This window comes from Gadus morhua, chromosome 15 (assembly GCF_902167405.1).
Source record: "Gadus morhua chromosome 15, gadMor3.0, whole genome shotgun sequence".
In the NCBI taxonomy this organism is placed as follows: domain Eukaryota; kingdom Metazoa; phylum Chordata; class Actinopteri; order Gadiformes; family Gadidae; genus Gadus; species Gadus morhua.
In genome coordinates this window covers 28,453,881-28,472,638 of record NC_044062.1, presented here as the reverse complement: position 1 = coordinate 28,472,638, position 18,758 = coordinate 28,453,881, and the positions used below count along the sequence as shown (strand labels likewise).

General features: G+C 48.1%; 14 non-coding genes across 14 annotated transcripts; all 14 read left to right on the top strand.

The window, feature by feature from the left end:
• The first annotated feature begins 423 nt into the window (after window positions 1-423).
• Window positions 424-505, top strand: trnas-aga (transfer RNA serine (anticodon AGA)). The gene has a single exon. It is a non-coding gene; the product is annotated as a tRNA-Ser (tRNA).
• A 1,258-nt stretch (window positions 506-1,763) lies between these two features.
• trnas-uga (transfer RNA serine (anticodon UGA)) lies at window positions 1,764-1,835 on the top strand. The gene has a single exon. It is a non-coding gene; the product is annotated as a tRNA-Ser (tRNA).
• A 581-nt stretch (window positions 1,836-2,416) lies between these two features.
• On the top strand, window positions 2,417-2,498 carry trnas-aga (transfer RNA serine (anticodon AGA)). Its single transcript has one exon. It is a non-coding gene; the product is annotated as a tRNA-Ser (tRNA).
• A 1,262-nt stretch (window positions 2,499-3,760) lies between these two features.
• On the top strand, window positions 3,761-3,832 carry trnaa-cgc (transfer RNA alanine (anticodon CGC)). The gene has a single exon. It is a non-coding gene; the product is annotated as a tRNA-Ala (tRNA).
• Window positions 3,833-4,413: 581 nt separating this feature from the next.
• trnas-aga (transfer RNA serine (anticodon AGA)) lies at window positions 4,414-4,495 on the top strand. The gene has a single exon. It is a non-coding gene; the product is annotated as a tRNA-Ser (tRNA).
• A 1,262-nt stretch (window positions 4,496-5,757) lies between these two features.
• trnaa-cgc (transfer RNA alanine (anticodon CGC)) lies at window positions 5,758-5,829 on the top strand. Its single transcript has one exon. It is a non-coding gene; the product is annotated as a tRNA-Ala (tRNA).
• A 581-nt stretch (window positions 5,830-6,410) lies between these two features.
• trnas-aga (transfer RNA serine (anticodon AGA)) lies at window positions 6,411-6,492 on the top strand. The gene has a single exon. It is a non-coding gene; the product is annotated as a tRNA-Ser (tRNA).
• Window positions 6,493-7,754: 1,262 nt separating this feature from the next.
• trnas-uga (transfer RNA serine (anticodon UGA)) lies at window positions 7,755-7,826 on the top strand. Its single transcript has one exon. It is a non-coding gene; the product is annotated as a tRNA-Ser (tRNA).
• A 581-nt stretch (window positions 7,827-8,407) lies between these two features.
• On the top strand, window positions 8,408-8,489 carry trnas-aga (transfer RNA serine (anticodon AGA)). Its single transcript has one exon. It is a non-coding gene; the product is annotated as a tRNA-Ser (tRNA).
• Window positions 8,490-8,999: 510 nt separating this feature from the next.
• On the top strand, window positions 9,000-9,081 carry trnas-aga (transfer RNA serine (anticodon AGA)). The gene has a single exon. It is a non-coding gene; the product is annotated as a tRNA-Ser (tRNA).
• Window positions 9,082-10,325: 1,244 nt separating this feature from the next.
• On the top strand, window positions 10,326-10,397 carry trnaa-cgc (transfer RNA alanine (anticodon CGC)). The gene has a single exon. It is a non-coding gene; the product is annotated as a tRNA-Ala (tRNA).
• A 598-nt stretch (window positions 10,398-10,995) lies between these two features.
• On the top strand, window positions 10,996-11,069 carry trnat-ugu (transfer RNA threonine (anticodon UGU)). Its single transcript has one exon. It is a non-coding gene; the product is annotated as a tRNA-Thr (tRNA).
• Window positions 11,070-11,507: 438 nt separating this feature from the next.
• On the top strand, window positions 11,508-11,589 carry trnas-aga (transfer RNA serine (anticodon AGA)). Its single transcript has one exon. It is a non-coding gene; the product is annotated as a tRNA-Ser (tRNA).
• A 6,037-nt stretch (window positions 11,590-17,626) lies between these two features.
• On the top strand, window positions 17,627-17,698 carry trnaa-ugc (transfer RNA alanine (anticodon UGC)). The gene has a single exon. It is a non-coding gene; the product is annotated as a tRNA-Ala (tRNA).
• Window positions 17,699-18,758: the final 1,060 nt, after the last annotated feature.

Below are 18,758 nucleotides of genomic sequence, written 5' to 3'. Positions count from 1 at the left end.
AATGCTAATGTTTGAACATAATAGAGAATTGAAATGTCGAAACTGTGTGGTTAAGGTGATGGACTAGAAATCCATTGGGGTCTCCCCGCGCAGGTTCGAATCCTGCTGTCAACTGTACAGGTTAATCAGTGTATGTTTAAGGGACTGTTTAAAGGATCAACAGAAATATGTCATGTTACTGCAGACCTCTTTCGTTGTCTTCCCAATCATTTGCTGAAGCACTTCTCCTGAACTGAGAGGGGTGCTGTGGCTGGGACTGTCATAGTGACTGTCTAGTTCACAGAAGAGGCAGTGTTCTAATCACATCAGTAAGTTGTATAATGTAAGTAACCTACTCAATTGGAATTCCTTTAGCCGCCAGTTCTGATAGCTTAACACATGATTGTGTAAAAAAAAGCCAGAGACTTTGAACTTTAAAAGTGTGTTGTCGTGGCCGAGTGGTTAAGGCGATGGACTAGAAATCCATTGGGGTCTCCCCGCGCAGGTTCGAATCCTGCCGACATTTTATCTGAATACTATCAATCATTCCCTTGTTTAGCCAACACATACTCATATTACGGTGGAACTGCATGAATCAGTGCAAATATGTTAATCTAAGCATGTAGAAGGCGCCATATTTAAAATCTGGCATTATCTGGAAAGGCACTTAGCATTCGATATTTTTTGACAACATGTTCTCCAAACATAAAATGTTAATATTTAAAGGTCTGATAGATCCGAAGACTAGTGTTGTCAGGTCCAGGTGCTGAATGCCATGGACGAGAAAACCCTTGGTGTGTTCCGAAGCAGGCTTAAAATGAAAATTTTTGAGCTGAGGGGATGTAGCTCAGTGGTAGAGAGCATGCTATGCATGTATGAGGCCCCGGGTTCAATCCCCGGCCTCTATTTGATTGCCCTAGAAAAGTCAGGTGAGTGCTATTTTAATCAAATGAGGTCACGTAATGCTTAACCTACCAAAGATGTTGCCGATTGCTAATGTTCGAAACAAGTGAGAGAATTGAAACTGTGTTGTCGTCAACGATACAGGTTAATCAGTGCGTGCGATTTCAAATGCGCACGCTTTTGTGCGCTTGTGCGCTCAAAAGCTAGTGTGCGCTCAAAAGCTAGTGCCGGTCAACACATTGATATGAGTACGGTACGTTTATGCACTAAGTGTTGACAGCCACAGAAGAGAAAAACATTGTTGCGTCACGACGAAGATTCAGGCCTGCCGACAAGCGTTGGCCAGTTCTGCTATCTGTACGCAGACTACTTCTCTAAGAAATGTATGATACCGTACTGCCAGTCGATAACCGATTTCCCCTCTTGTATCGTTAAGCAAACTTTCATGTATCGGTTGCCACATGTACAATTGAAGTAATCTGTTTTCGGCTCATCTGTAAAGCTTCTCATGTAGGAGTGCTGAGGTCCGACCACTAAGATGTGATCAAAGCAAGCTGTGGTCAAGGGTGTAGGACTATTTCACAATTTGATCCCACAGCCTCAAGCGTTGCAGTCTGTTACTGTTCGAACAACTGACAGACTTGAGGTCGATAAGCACCATTGTCCTGGCCAAGCGGGTAAGCTGATGCACTAGAAATCCATTGGATCCCCCGCTCCATGATTGAAATCTGCCACACCAGTTTACCACCTCTGCTTTTAGCAGGCAGGCCAAATATCTTCATCTCTTAGGATGGCCTAGTGCAAGTCAACCTATTGATTGGCTGTATCATTAAGCAAAGCTTCGGGTATTGATAGTAGAGATGTACTGATTAATATAAAAAGGGGATGTAGCTCAGTGGTAGAGCGCATGCTTTGAATGTATGAGGTCCCGGGTTCAATCCCCTGCATTTTTAAATTGTAGTGTAGGTGATGCGATGATTATGAATGAATCCCTTTTATAAGGTAGAAGTCAAAAATGATCCGATCACGAAACATTGCTGAATGTTACTGTGTAATGAATCATCAAACAAAATGAGGTCACGCAATGCTTTACCTACCAAAAATGTTGCAGAATGCTAATGTTTGAACATAATAGAGAATTGAAATGTCGAAACTGTGTGGTTAAGGTGATGGACTAGAAATCCATTGGGGTCTCCCCGCGCAGGTTCGAATCCTGCTGTCAACTGTACAGGTTAATCAGTGTATGTTTAAGGGGCTGTTTAAAGGATCAACAGAAATATGTCATGTTACTGCAGACCTCTTTCGTTGTCTTCCCAATCATTTGCTGAAGCATTTCTCCTGAACTGAAAGGGGTGCTGTAGCTGGGACTGTCATAGTGACTGTCTAGTTCACAGAAGAGGCAGTGTTCTAATCACATCAGTAAGTTGTATAATGTAAGTAACCTACTCAATTGGAATTCCTTTAGCCGCCAGTTCTGATAGCTTGACACATGATTGTGAAAAAAAAAGCCAGAGACTTGGAACTTTAAAAGTGTGTTGTCGTGGCCGAGTGGTTAAGGCGATGGACTAGAAATCCATTGGGGTCTCCCCGCGCAGGTTCGAATCCTGCCGACAACGGTTCTATCTGAATAATATCAATCATTCCCTTGTTTAGCCAACACATTCCCATATTACGGTGAAACTGCATGAATCAGTGCAAATATGTTAATCTAAGCATGTAGAAGGCGCCATATTTAAAATCTGGCATTATCTGGAAAGGCACTTAGCATTCGATATTTTTTGACAACATGTTCTCCAAACATAAAATGTTAATATTTAAAGGTCTGATAGATCCGAAGACTAGTGTTGTCAGGTCCAGGTGCTGAATGCCATGGACGAGAAAACCCTTGGTGTGTTCCGAAGCAGGCTTAAAATGAAAACTTTTGAGCTGAGGGGATGTAGCTCAGTGGTAGAGAGCATGCTATGCATGTATGAGGCCCCGGGTTCAATCCCCGGCCTCCATTTGATTGCCCTAGAAAAGTCAGGTGAGTGCTATTTTAATCAAATGAGGTCACGTAATGCTTAACCTACCAAAGATGTTGCCGATTGCTAATGTTCGAAACAAGTGAGAGAATTGAAACTGTGTTGTCGTCAACGATACAGGTTAATCAGTGCGTGCGATTTCAAATGCGCACGCTTTTGTGCGCTTGTGCGCTCAAAAGCTAGTGTGCGCTCAAAAGCTAGTGCCGGTCAACACATTGATATGAGTACGGTACGTTTATGCACTAAGTGTTGACAGCCACAGAAGAGAAAAACATTGTTGCGTCACGACGAAGATTCAGGCCTGCCGACAAGCGTTGGCCAGTTCTGCTATCTGTACGCAGACTACTTCTCTAAGAAATGTATGATACCGTACTGCCAGTCGATAACTGATTTCCCCTCTTGTATCGTTAAGCAAACTTTCATGTATCGGTTGCCACATGTACAATTGAAGTAATCTGTTTTCGGCTCATCTGTAAAGCTTCTCATGTAGGAGTGCTGAGGTCCGACCACTAAGATGTGATCAAAGCAAGCTGTGGTCAAGGGTGTAGGACTATTTCACAATTTGATCCCACAGCCTCAAGCGTTGCAGTCTGTTACTGTTCGAACAACTGATAGACTTGAGGTCGATAAGCACCATTGTCCTGGCCAAGCGGTTAAGCTGATGCACTAGAAATCCATTGGATCCCCCGCTCCATGATTGAAATCTGCCACACCAGTTTACCACCTCTGCTTTTAGCAGGCAGGCCAAATATCTTCATCTCTTAGGATGGCCTAGTGCAAGTCAACCTATTGATTGGCTGTATCATTAAGCAAAGCTTCGGGTATTGATAGTAGAGATGTACTGATTAATATAAAAAGGGGATGTAGCTCAGTGGTAGAGCGCATGCTTCGCATGTATGAGGTCCCGGGTTCAATCCCCGGCATCTCTAAATTGTAGTGTAGGTGATGCGATGATTATGAATGAATCCCTATTATAAGGTAGAAGTCAAAAATGATCCGATCACGAAACATTGCTGAATGTTACTGTGTAAGGAATCATTAAACAAAATGAGGTCACGCAATGCTTTACCTACCAAAAATGTTGCAGAATGCTAATGTTTGAACATAATAGAGAATTGAAATGTCGAAACTGTGTGGTTAAGGTGATGGACTAGAAATCCATTGGGGTCTCCCCGCGCAGGTTCGAATCCTGCTGTCAACTGTACAGGTTAATCAGTGTATGTTTAAGGGACTGTTTAAAGGATCAACAGAAATATGTCATGTTACTGCAGACCTCTTTCGTTGTCTTCCCAATCATTTGCTGAAGCATTTCTCCTGAACTGAGAGGGGTGCTGTGGCTGGGACTGTCATAGTGACTGTCTAGTTCACAGAAGAGGCAGTGTTCTAATCACAACAGTAAGTTGTATAATGTAAGTAACCTACTCAATTGGAATTCCTTTAGCCGCCAGTTCCGATAGCTTAACACATGATTGTGTAAAAAAAAGCCAGAGACTTGGAACTTTAAAAGTGTGTTGTCGTGGCCGAGTGGTTAAGGCGATGGACTAGAAATCCATTGGGGTCTCCCCGCGCAGGTTCGAATCCTGCCGACAAAGGTTCTATCTGAATACTATCAATCATTCCCTTGTTTAGCCAACACATACTCATATTACGGTGAAACTGCATGAATCAGTGCAAATATGTTAATCTAAGCATGTAGAAGGCGCCATATTTAAAATCTGGCATTATCTGGAAAGGCACTTAGCATTCGATATTTTTTGACAACATGTTCTCCAAACATAAAATGTTAATATTTAAAGGTCTGATAGATCCGAAGACTAGTGTTGTCAGGTCCAGGTGCTGAATGCCATGGACGAGAAAACCCTTGGTGTGTTCCGAAGCAGGCTTAAAATGAAAATTTTTGAGCTGAGGGGATGTAGCTCAGTGGTAGAGAGCATGCAATGCATGTATGAGGCCCCGGGTTCAATCCCCGGCCTCCATTTGATTGCCCTAGAAAAGTCAGGTGAGTGCTATTTTAATCAAATGAGGTCACGTAATGCTTAACCTACCAAAGATGTTGCCGATTGCTAATGTTCGAAACAAGTGAGAGAATTGAAACTGTGTTGTCGTCAACGATACAGGTTAATCAGTGCGTGCGATTTCAAATGCGCACGCTTTTGTGCGCTTGTGCGCTCAAAAGCTAGTGTGCGCTCAAAAGCTAGTGCCGGTCAACACATTGATATGAGTATGGTACGTTTATGCACTAAGTGTTGACAGCCACAGAAGAGAAAAACATTGTTGCGTCACGACGAAGATTCAGGCCTGCCGACAAGCGTTGGCCAGTTCTGCTATCTGTACGCAGACTACTTCTCTAAGAAATGTATGATACCGTACTGCCAGTCGATAACCGATTTCCCCTCTTGTATCGTTAAGCAAACTTTCATGTATCGGTTGCCACATGTACAATTGAAGTAATCTGTTTTCGGCTCATCTGTAAAGCTTCTCATGTAGGAGTGCTGAGGTCCGACCACTAAGATGTGATCAAAGCAAGCTGTGGTCAAGGGTGTAGGACTATTTCACAATTTGATCCCACAGCCTCAAGCGTTGCAGTCTGTTACTGTTCGAACAACTGACAGACTTGAGGTCGATAAGCACCATTGTCCTGGCCAAGCGGGTAAGCTGATGCACTAGAAATCCATTGGATCCCCCGCTCCATGATTGAAATCTGCCACACCAGTTTACCACCTCTGCTTTTAGCAGGCAGGCCAAATATCTTCATCTCTTAGGATGGCCTAGTGCAAGTCAACCTATTGATTGGCTGTATCATTAAGCAAAGCTTCGGGTATTGATAGTAGAGATGTACTGATTAATATAAAAAGGGGATGTAGCTCAGTGGTAGAGCGCATGCTTCGCATGTATGAGGTCCCGGGTTCAATCCCCGGCATCTCTAAATTGTAGTGTAGGTGATGCGATGATTATGAATGAATCCCTATTATAAGGTAGAAGTCAAAAATGATCCGATCACGAAACATTGCTGAATGTTACTGTGTAAGGAATCATTAAACAAAATGAGGTCACGCAATGCTTTACCTACCAAAAATGTTGCAGAATGCTAATGTTTGAACATAATAGAGAATTGAAATGTCGAAACTGTGTGGTTAAGGTGATGGACTAGAAATCCATTGGGGTCTCCCCGCGCAGGTTCGAATCCTGCTGTCAACTGTACAGGTTAATCAGTGTATGTTTAAGGGACTGTTTAAAGGATCAACAGAAATATGTCATGTTACTGCAGACCTCTTTCGTTGTCTTCCCAATCATTTGCTGAAGCATTTCTCCTGAACTGAGAGGGGTGCTGTGGCTGGGACTGTCATAGTGACTGTCTAGTTCACAGAAGAGGCAGTGTTCTAATCACAACAGTAAGTTGTATAATGTAAGTAACCTACTCAATTGGAATTCCTTTAGCCGCCAGTTCCGATAGCTTAACACATGATTGTGTAAAAAAAAGCCAGAGACTTGGAACTTTAAAAGTGTGTTGTCGTGGCCGAGTGGTTAAGGCGATGGACTAGAAATCCATTGGGGTCTCCCCGCGCAGGTTCGAATCCTGCCGACAAAGGTTCTATCTGAATACTATCAATCATTCCCTTGTTTAGCCAACACATACTCATATTACGGTGAAACTGCATGAATCAGTGCAAATATGTTAATCTAAGCATGTAGAAGGCGCCATATTTAAAATCTGGCATTATCTGGAAAGGCACTTAGCATTCGATATTTTTTGACAACATGTTCTCCAAACATAAAATGTTAATATTTAAAGGTCTGATAGATCCGAAGACTAGTGTTGTCAGGTCCAGGTGCTGAATGCCATGGACGAGAAAACCCTTGGTGTGTTCCGAAGCAGGCTTAAAATGAAAATTTTTGAGCTGAGGGGATGTAGCTCAGTGGTAGAGAGCATGCAATGCATGTATGAGGCCCCGGGTTCAATCCCCGGCCTCCATTTGATTGCCCTAGAAAAGTCAGGTGAGTGCTATTTTAATCAAATGAGGTCACGTAATGCTTAACCTACCAAAGATGTTGCCGATTGCTAATGTTCGAAACAAGTGAGAGAATTGAAACTGTGTTGTCGTCAACGATACAGGTTAATCAGTGCGTGCGATTTCAAATGCGCACGCTTTTGTGCGCTTGTGCGCTCAAAAGCTAGTGTGCGCTCAAAAGCTAGTGCCGGTCAACACATTGATATGAGTATGGTACGTTTATGCACTAAGTGTTGACAGCCACAGAAGAGAAAAACATTGTTGCGTCACGACGAAGATTCAGGCCTGCCGACAAGCGTTGGCCAGTTCTGCTATCTGTACGCAGACTACTTCTCTAAGAAATGTATGATACCGTACTGCCAGTCGATAACCGATTTCCCCTCTTGTATCGTTAAGCAAACTTTCATGTATCGGTTGCCACATGTACAATTGAAGTAATCTGTTTTCGGCTCATCTGTAAAGCTTCTCATGTAGGAGTGCTGAGGTCCGACCACTAAGATGTGATCAAAGCAAGCTGTGGTCAAGGGTGTAGGACTATTTCACAATTTGATCCCACAGCCTCAAGCGTTGCAGTCTGTTACTGTTCGAACAACTGACAGACTTGAGGTCGATAAGCACCATTGTCCTGGCCAAGCGGGTAAGCTGATGCACTAGAAATCCATTGGATCCCCCGCTCCATGATTGAAATCTGCCACACCAGTTTACCACCTCTGCTTTTAGCAGGCAGGCCAAATATCTTCATCTCTTAGGATGGCCTAGTGCAAGTCAACCTATTGATTGGCTGTATCATTAAGCAAAGCTTCGGGTATTGATAGTAGAGATGTACTGATTAATATAAAATGGGGATGTAGCTCAGTGGTAGAGCGCATGCTTTGAATGTATGAGGTCCCGGGTTCAATCCCCGGCATCTTTAAATTGTAGTGTAGGTGATGAGATGATTATGAATGGATCCCATTTATAAGGTAGAAGTCAAAAATGATCCGATCACGAAACATTGCTGAATGTTACTGTGTAATGAATCATTAAACAAAATGAGGTCACGCAATGCTTTACCTACCAAAAATGTTGCAGAATGCTAATGTTTGAACATAATAGAGAATTGAAATGTCGAAACTGTGTGGTTAAGGTGATGGACTAGAAATCCATTGGGGTCTCCCCGCGCAGGTTCGAATCCTGCTGTCAACTGTACAGGTTAATCAGTGTATGTTTAAGGGGCTGTTTAAAGGATCAACAGAAATATGTCATGTTACTGCAGACCTCTTTCGTTGTCTTCCCAATCATTTGCTGAAGCATTTCTCCTGAACTGAAAGGGGTGCTGTGGCTGGGACTGTCATAGTGACTGTCTAGTTCACAGAATAGGCAGTGTTCTAATCACATCAGTAAGTTGTATAATGTAAGTAACCTACTCAATTGGAATTCCTTTAGCCGCCAGTTCTGATAGCTTGACACATGATTGTGAAAAAAAAAGCCAGAGACTTGGAAATTTAAAAGTGTGTTGTCGGCGCCGAGTGGTTAAGGCGATGGACTAGAAATCCATTGGGGTCTCCCCGCACAGGTTCGAATCCTGCCGACAACGGTTCTATCTGAATACTATCAATCATTCCCTTGTTTAGCCAACACATACTCATATTACGGTGAAACTGCATGAATCAGTGCAAATATGTTAATCTAAGCATGTAGAAGGCGCCATATTTAAAATCTGGCATTATCTGGAAAGGCACTTAGCATGGAAAGGCACTTAGGTCTCCCCGCGCAGGTTCGAATCCTGCTGTCAACTGTACAGGTTAATCAGTGTATGTTTAAGGGGCTGTTTAAAGGATCAACAGAAATATGTCATGTTACTGCAGACCTCTTTCGTTGTCTTCCCAATCATTTGCTGAAGCATTTCTCCTGAACTGAGAGGGGTGCTGTGGCTGGGACTGTCATAGTGACTGTCTAGTTCACAGAAGAGGCAGTGTTCTAATCACATCAGTAAGTTGTATAATGTAAGTAACCTACTCAATTGGAATTCCTTTAGCCGCCAGTTCTGATAGCTTGACACATGATTGTGAAAAAAAAAGCCAGAGACTTGGAAATTTAAAAGTGTGTTGTCGTGGCCGAGTGGTTAAGGCGATGGACTAGAAATCCATTGGGGTCTCCCCGCGCAGGTTCGAATCCTACCGATAACGGTTCTATCTGAATACTATCAATCATTCCCTTGTTTAGCCAACACATACTCATATTACGGTGAAACTGCATGAATCAGTGCAAATATGTTAATCTAAGCATGTAGAAGGTGCCATATTTAAAATCTGGCATTATCTGGAAAGGCACTTAGCATTCGATATTTTTTGACAACATGTTCTCCAAACATAAAATGTTAATATTTAAAGGTCTGATAGATCCGAAGACTAGTGTTGTCAGGTCCAGGTGCTGAATGCCATGGACGAGAAAACCCTTGGTGTGTTCCGAAGCAGGCTTAAAATGAAAATTTTTGAGCTGAGGGGATGTAGCTCAGTGGTAGAGAGCATGCTATGCATGTATGAGGCCCCGGGTTCAATCCCCGGCCTCCATTTGATTGCCCTAGAAAAGTCAGGTGAGTGCTAATTTAATCAAATGAGGTCACGTAATGCTTAACCTACCAAAGATGTTGCCGATTGCTAATGTTCGAAACAAGTGAGAGAATTGAAACTGTGTTGTCGTCAACGATACAGGTTAATCAGTGCGTGCGATTTCAAATGCGCACGCTATTGTGCGCTTGTGCGCTCAAAAGCTAGTGCCGGTCAACACATTGATATGAGTACGGTACGTTTATGCACTAAGTGTTGACAGCCACAGAAGAGAAAAACATTGTTGCGTCACGACGAAGATTCAGGCCTGCCGACAAGCGTTGGCCAGTTCTGCTATCTGTACGCAGACTACTTCTCTAAGAAATGTATGATACCGTACTGCCAGTCGATAACCGATTTCCCCTCTTGTACCGTTAAGCAAACTTTCATGTATCGGTTGCCACATGTACAATTGAAGTAATCTGTTTTCGGCTCATCTGTAAAGCTTCTCATGTAGGAGTGCTGAGGTCCGATCACTAAGGTGTGATCAAAGCAAGCTGTGGTCAAGGGTGTAGGACTATTTCACAATTTGATCCCACAGCCTCAAGCGTTGCAGTCTGTTACTGTTCGAACAACTGATAGACTTGAGACCGATAAGCACCATTGTCCTGGCCAAGCGGTTAAGCTGATGCACTAGAAATCCATTGGATCCCCCGCTACATGATTGAAATCTGCCACACCAGTTTACCACCTCTGCTTTTAGCAGGCAGGCCAAATATCTTCATCTCTTAGGATGGCCTAGTGCAAGTCAACCTATTGATTGGCTGTATCATTAAGCAAAGCTTCGGGTATTGATAGTAGAGATGTACTGATTAATATAAAAAAAGGATGTAGCTCAGTGGTAGAGCGCATGATTCGCATGTATGAGGTCCCGGGTTCAATCCCCGGCATCTCCAAATTGTAGTGTAGGTGATGCGATGATTATGAATGAATCCCTTTTATAAGGTAGAAGTCAAAAATGATCCGATCACGAAACATTGCTGAATGTTACTGTGTAATGAATCATTAAACAAAATGAGGTCACGCAATGCTTTACCTACCAAAAATGTTGCAGAATGCTAATGTTTGAACATAATAGAGAATTGAAATGTCGAAACTGTGTGGTTAAGGTGATGGACTAGAAATCCATTGGGGTCTCCCCGCGCAGGTTCGAATCCTGCTGTCAACTGTACAGGTTAATCAGTGTATGTTTAAGGGACTGTTTAAAGGATCAACAGAAATATGTCATGTTACTGCAGACCTCTTTCGTTGTCTTCCCAATCATTTGCTGAAGCATTTCTCCTGAACTAAGAGGGGTGCTGTGGCTGGGACTGTCATAGTGACTGTCTAGTTCACAGAAGAGGCAGTGTTCTAATCACACCAGTAAGTTGTATAATGTAAGTAACCTACTCAATTGGAATTCCTTTAGCCGCCAGTTCTGATAGCTTAACACATGATCGGGCCACGCTACATGAGACCTTTTTCATTGGTGTATCAAGTAAACATAACATTAGGGGTACTGTGGCTTAGCTGGTGAAAGCGCCTGTCTTGTAAACTGGAGACCCTGGGTTCAACTCCCAGCAGTACCTACACTTTTTGCACCAGCATCATCTGGTGTAGATGTGATAAAAGTGTTTCTTGCAGTTGTAAACTTGCAATCCATCAATGCAATAGACTTTCCATCAATGACAACGGCGGCAGGCAAGCAAAATTCTCTATAAAATGTATGATACCCTAGTGTCAACTGATGACCTATTTGTCCCTTCTATCGTTAAGCAAAGCTTCAGGAATCGGTTTTACAGATGTACAATTGAAGTAAAACAGGGGACTTCTCTCAATGGCAAAGCGTATGCTTCTCATGTAGAAGGCCTGAGGTTCAATGCCTGCCGTCTCCAAGATGTGATCAAAGCTAGCTTCAGTCAATTTGAAGACTACTTCAAAATTAGATCAAGCAAGGCTTAACCTACCCTAAGTGTTCCAGACTCTTCCTGTTCCAAAAAGCCACAGACTTGGAACTCTAACAGTGTGTTGTCGTGGCCGAGTGGTTAAGGCGATGGACTAGAAATCCATTGGGGTCTCCCCGCGCAGGTTCGAGTCCTGCCGACAACGGTTCTATCTGAATACGATCACTCATTTCCTTGTTTAGCCAACACATACTCATATTACGGTGAAACTGCATGAAATCAGTGCAAATATGTGAATCAAAGCATGTAGAAGGCGCCATATATAAAATCCGGCATTATCTGGACAGGCACTTAGCATTCGATGTTCTATTTCATCCTTACTGACCGCCAGAGGCGGTGCATTAAGCACTGGATTTATCCGTCTCGCGCATGCGCAGTTCGAGTACCTATACCAACAAGGTCACATGTGACCCTCGTGACACCGGATTGGCTATATAGCCCGGTGTCGACAGAGGATCTGTTCCTTTCATCTTCTCGCAAAGACGCATGTTGTAGTACCGCTTGCGGATAGCGTATTCGCTTTTTGAAAAGGATCGCGCTCCAGACTGTGTGCAGCCTCGCGACCAAGGGTCGGAGCAACGGGTGAACTCGTCCTCCAGGGGCTGTTGGTCTGTACAGCGCTGAAGTAGAAGCTTCCAAGGTTTTGTTTAGTTTCAGTCACTTACCGGTGAAGGCAGCGCTCTCGCGTCCTCTCCCGGCAACACTGCTGGGGTTATTTTCACTACTGGGATTAATTTCGCTACTGATAGCTCCCTTATAGAAACAGCTCGGCTGTGTTCTGGGTTACCAAATTTATTTGGTAAAAGGTTTTTCCAGTCAGTCACTTACCGGTGAAGGCAGCGTTCTCGCGTCCTCTCCCTGTAACACTGTTGTTTATTTCTTTCGGTCACTTACCGGTGAAGGCAGCGCTCTCGCGCCCTCTCCCTGTAACACTGTTGGGGTTTATTTTTTAGTCACTTACCGGTGAAGGCAGCGCTCTCGCGCCCTCTCCCTGTAACACTTGTTTGTTTCTTTTCAGTCACTTACCGGTGAAGACAGCGCTCTCGCGTCCTCTCCCGAGAACACTGCTGTATATTTGAGTGTGTAATTATTTTTCCAGTCACTTGCTGGTGAAGACTGCGCTCTCGCGTCCTCTCCCGGTAACACTTTCTTGGCTCTTCTTGAATTAGTAGCTCTCTGGTGAAGGCAGTGCTCCCTCTCCCAGTGTTCTGCTGATGGCTCATGTGTGTGGCGCCTGTGTGGCCCTCCTTGAGCCTGACGATGGCCATGATCGCTGCCCCTCTTGCCTCGGCTTCGAGCATTTGAGGGAGGGCCTTACCGAGAGGGCCTGTATGAACTGCGGCTCCATGCCCTTGGCACTCAGGCTGGCTAGGCTCGCAGCGGTGGAACATCCGGCAGCTGTCGACCTACCATCAATGGCGCCACTTCCTCCTGCTCAGCCCGGCCATTCTTGGCGTCGGGGTAGAGCAGGCCCCCCCCCCAGGAAAAGGGCTAGGGACGAGCTAGCATCCAAGGTGGATCGCTTGTCGTCCGATATGGAGAGGATACAGGAACTCCTCCTGACCCTGCAACCTGGGGCAGGTGGCGCGGTGGCTGACATCCGGCCTGACCCTTCCTTGGGGGATGTGCCGGGGACGGACGATGTCCTGTCGCTGGCGGCATCAGCCAACCTCTTCAGTGAGGGTGTCACGGGGGAGGAATCCTCAAACGCTTTTGGGGAGGCCTCCCGCTCCTCTACTCAGAGCTCTGGGCACAGCACAGAGGGTAACCCCATCGGGGCCGTCATCCGTACGGCCCTGGCTCGCCTGGGGCTCGATGCTCCTCAGGCAGACTTGGCCCAGCCTAGCGCCTTTTTCAGGCGCAGCCCTGCCACAGCCCCTTTCTCTGTCCCTCCTTCGGAGGAGTATTTAAAGGAGCTACACCTCTGCTGGAAGGACGCCAAGGCTCTCCCCCGTCCTTCTTCCAGTGCTCGGGCCTTGGCTGCCATGCGGGATCCAGCGCAGTATGGTTTGGGTTGCATGCCACCCGTTGAGCCCGCCATTGCCTCCCTCATTCTAACCCCCGATCAGGCCTTGCGGCCGGATGGCAGGTGTCCTCGGCCCCAGTGCAGGGTCACAGACGACCTGCTTTCGAAGGCCTATGACGCAGCAGCACGTATGGGGCGGATTGGCAACTCCCTCTCCCACCTAATGCTGGCGCTCTCGACCTCGCTGCAACAAGCTGCAGTTGAGCCGTCTACACAGGACCTGAGCGACGCGTCCCTACAGGCCTTTGCCCTCATGTCCAGGGAATTGGGGCGTGTTATGTCCACCCTGGTCCAGACTCGCCGCCAGGTTTGGTTGGCTCAGTCGCCCCTGACGGAGGCGTGCAGGAAGGCCCTTAGAGCCGTGCCAGTGGTACCGGGGGAGCTGTTTGGGTCAGCTGCCCTGGAGACGCTGGAGCGAGCTGCCCAAGCTAGGCAAACCAACCTGCAGCTGTCAGGTCTTCACAGGAGTGTCTCCGCTCCTGGCAGGCCTAGAGCCCCCCCGGCTGCCCCCCGGGGCCGCTACCAGCCACCACGCTCTTACCCAGCAAGAGAGGAGGGCCTACGCAGGTCTCGGCGGTCCGCCCAGCAGCCCGCTGATAGCTTTCGCGCCCCCGCCCGCCCATCGCCCGGGCAGCCTCGGGCCGCGGAGCCTCACCGGTACCCCTCCAGAGCCGACAGAGGCCGGGGGGCCAGGCGCTAGGACCACGGGGCCGGTCGTCGGCTGTTTTTCCCAGCAGCAGATCAGCTATTGGGCTGCCTGTACTATAGACCCCTGGGTGGTTTCCACCTTAACCCGGGGGTACGAATTACAGTTCCGACGCCGGCCCCAGGCCTTTGGCCGGGTCAGGATGACAGTCGTCCGCGACCCGACGAAGGCCGCAGCTCTGGCCCAGGAGCTATCCGCCCTCCTGGCCAAGGGTGCGATCGAGCCAGTGGACCCTCAGTTACAACCCGGGGGGTTCTACTCGGCGTACTTTCTGGTCACCAAGAAAGACGGCGGATTCAGGCCCATTCTAGACCTAAGGGGCCTGAACACGTTTTTAAAAATTTTACCATTTCACATGCTCACCTCGGCGGACACCCTGAGGGTAGTTGCCAGGGGGGAGTGGTTCACGACTATAGACCTAAAGGACGCCTATTTTCATGTGCCGGTTGCGGCACACCACAGGCGGTTCCTGAGGTTTGCCTATCGGGGCAGGCATTACCAATTCAGGGTACTTCCCTTCGGGCTTTCCCTCTCCCCGAGGGTTTTCACCAGGGTTGTGGCGGCAGCCCTCGCACCCCTGCAGACGCAGGGCATGAAGATCCTGCCGTATCTGGACGACTGGCTGGTCTGTGCGCCCTCCAGGTCCCAGGTGGCCCAGGACACGGCCCGCCTGCTGTCGCACGTCGCCCGGCTGGGCTTGACGGTGAATCAACCAAAGAGTTGCCTGGACCCTTCCCAACGGGTTACCTATCTGGGGTTGGTCCTGGACTCGGTCGCCATGAAGGCCTACCTTTCACCTCGACGGGTGAACGACATCCTCCGCCTCCTTCCTCTCTTCAGAGCCGGCAGGAGGCTGCTTTTTATTCTTTTTCTTCAGCTTCTGGGCAAGCTGGCAGCTGCTTCAGCTGTGGTGCCTCTGGGCTTACTGTCCCTGCGCCCACTCCAAATGTGGCTGAACAGCCTGCACCTAGATGCCAAGTGGCACAGGCAGAGGAGGGTCAAGGTGACCCTGCAGTGTCTTGTCTCTCTGGCCCCATGGAGAAGGAGAGCGTATCTGGAGGCAGGCGTGCCCATGGGCGCAATCCCGGCACGCCGGGAGTTGGTGACAACCGATGCCTGCCTCTCGGGATGGGGCGCAGTGTGGCAGGGCAGGACTGCGCAGGGACGGTGGTCTGGCCGGGACATGGCACAACACATCAATGTGCTGGAACTCCGGGCTGTGCAGCTGGCATTAGCCAGCTTTCTGCCCCATTTGACAGGCCGGCATGTCCTGGTCCGGTCGGACAACATGGCCACGGTTTCGCAGGTGAACCACCAGGGGGGCACCAGGTCAGCACGGCTACTCCGGGTATCCCAGAGCCTGTTGACTTGGGCTTCTCCCCGTCTGGCCAGCCTACGTGCAGTCTATTTGCCGGGGGCCCAGAATCGGGCGGCAGACTTCCTCTCCCGACGGAAGCCTCCACCGGGGGAATGGCGGCTTCACCCCGAGGTGGTGGAGTCAATGTGGGGCCTCTTCGGCAGGGCAGAGGTGGACCTCTTTGCCTCGGAGGAGTCGGCGCATTGCCCCCTCTGGTTCTCCTGGGCAGAAGCGTCCAGCCCTTTAGGGCAGGACGCGCTGGCGCACGATTGGCCGGACAGGCCTCTTTATGCCTACCCACCATTGCCTTTGATTCTGCCGACACTCCAGAGGGTCCTTTTGCAGGGCCACCGGCTCCTTCTGGTGGCCCCCTTTTGGCCGGGGAGGCTCTGGTATCCACTGCTGCTCAGGCTCTGCTGCAGCACGCCATGGCGCCTCCCCGACAGGAGGGATCTCCTGTCCCAGCTGGGGGGTCAGATCTGGCATCCCGACCCCTCTCGCCTACAGCTCTGGGCTTGGCCACTGCAGGGCCCGACCCACTGCTGAGGGAGTGCACTACGGCTGTCAGGGGTACGGTCATGAGTGCCAGGGCACCATCGACCAGGTTGCAGTACGGAAACAGGTGGAAGCTGTTCTCCAACTGGTGTGCGGCTAGGGCCGTGGATCCAGTGCATTGTGCTGTGACCACGGTGCTGGAATTTCTGCAGTCCCTCCTGGATAGTGGCCGGTCGCACTCTACCCTGAGGGTCTATGTCGCTGCCATCTCCTCCCTACATGATAGGGTTGACAGCGCCACGGTAGGGCGCCACAGATTAGTGTCCCTCTTTCTAAGAGGGGCTTTGAGGCTGCGTCCCCCTACAGCCATGCGGTCTCCAGCATGGGACCTGCCGCTGGTGCTGGAAGCCTTGTCATCTCCTCCCTTCGAGCCTTTGGGTCAAGGGGGTTTGAAGTGGCTGTCTATGAAGGCTGCCTTTTTACTCGCCATAACATCTGCCAAGCGGGTCGGGGAGTTGCATGCCCTATCAGTGAGTGATACATGCCTGAGGTGGAACTCTGATGGCTCGGGTGTCACTCTATGGCCGAACGTTGCGTTCCTGCCAAAGACCCTGCCACGCAATCACCTTAACCAGCCCATCCAGTTAGCACGCTTTGACCCCCCTTCTGGGGAGGGTGGGTCTGAGCTGCTGTGCCCGGTGCGGGCCCTTAGGGCTTATATTTCTGCTACCGCCGGTATTCGCCAGTCGGAGCAGCTTTTTGTTTGCCATGGTGGCCCTAACAGGGGTCATGCTTTAACAAAGCAGAGGCTGTCCCACTGGATTGTGGAGACCATAACACACGCCTACGGGGCCATTGGCCGCCCCCCGCCATCCAGGGTGAGGTGTCACTCAACTAGGAGCGTCTCCACATCATGGGCTGCCCTGAGAGGGGTGCCCCTGGGGACCATCTGTGCCGCGGCGTCATGGGCGTCGCCTAGCACATTCTCCAGGTTCTACCGGGTCAACGTTGCCACTCCCCATCCAATGGGCGTGGCCCTGATGCCAAGCTCTGCTTTCTCTGATCAGTAGGTGAGCACCTTGACTCTTCGTGACGTTGTTGGTATTGGCCATCCAGTGCTTAATGCACCGCCTCTGGCGGTCAGTAAGGATGAAATAGAACGCAGAGTTACGTATGTAACTCCGGTTCTATGAATCCTGGATGACCGCCAGAGTTACAGGTCACTCAGAAGTCTCGTGGTTCGCGAGAAGATTCTGGGAACAGATCCTCTGTCGACACCGGGCTATATAGCCAATCCGGTGTCACGAGGGTCACATGTGACCTTGTTGGTATAGGTACTCGAACTGCGCATGCGCGAGACGGATAAATCCAGTGCTTAATGCACCGCCTCTGGCGGTCATCCAGGATTCATAGAACCGGAGTTACATACGTAACTCTGCGTTATTTGACAACATGTTCTCCAAACATAAAATGTTAATATTTAGAGGTCTGATAGATCCGAAGACTAGTGTTGTCAGGTCCAAGTGCTGAATGCCATGGACGAGAAAACCCTTGGTGTTTTCCGAAGCAGGTTTAAAATGTAAATTGTTAGTCAGTAAGGGGATGTAGCTCAGTGGTAGAGCGCATGCTTTGCATGTATGAGGCCCCGAGTTCAATCCCCGGCATCTCCATTTTTTGGCCTAGAAAAGTCAGGTGTGTGCTATTTTAATCAAATGAGGTCACGTAATGCTTAACCTACCAAAGATGTTGCCGATTGCTAATGTTCGAAACAAGTGAGAGAATTGAAACTGTGTTGTCGTCAACGATACAGGTTAATCAGTGCGTGCGATTTCAAATGCGCACGCTTTTGTGCGCTTGTGCGCTCAAAAGCTAGTGTGCGCTCAAAAGCTAGTGCCGGTCAACACATTGATATGAGTACGGTACGTTTATGCACTAAGTGTTGACAGCCACAGAAGAGAAAAACATTGTTGCATCACGACGAAGATTCAGGCCTGCCGACAAGCGTTGGCCAGTTCTGCCATCTGTACGCAGACTACTTCTCTAAGAAATGTATGATACCGTACTGCCAGTCGATAACCGATTTCCCCTCTTGTATCGTTAAGCAAACTTTCATGTATCGGTTGCCACATGTACAATTGAAGTAATCTGTTTTCGGCTCATCTGTAAAGCTTCTCATGTGGGAGTGCTGAGGTCCGATCACTAAGATATGATCAAAGCAAGCTGTTGTCAAGGGTGTAGAACTATTTCACAATTTGATCCCACAGCCTCAAGCGTTGCAGTCTGTTACTGTTCGAACAACTGATAGACTTGAGGTCGATAAGCACCATTGTCCTGGCCAAGCGGTTAAGCTGATGCACTAGAAATCCATTGGGGTCTCCCCGTGCAGGTTCGAATCCTGCTATCAACTGTACAGGTTAATCAGTGTATGTTTAAGGGACTGTTTAAAGGATCAACAGAAATATGTCATGTTACTGCAGACCTCTTTCGTTGTCTTCCCAATCATTTGCTGAAGCATTTCTCCTGAACTAAGAGGGGTGCTGTTGCTGGGACTGTCATAGTGACTGTCTAGTTCACAGAAGAGGCAGTGTTCTAATCACACCAGTAAGTTGTATAATGTAAGTAACCTACTCAATTGGAATTCCTTTAGCCGCCAGTTCTGATAGCTTAACACATGATCGGGCCACGCTACATGAGACCTTTTTCATTGGTGTATCCAGTAAACAAAACATT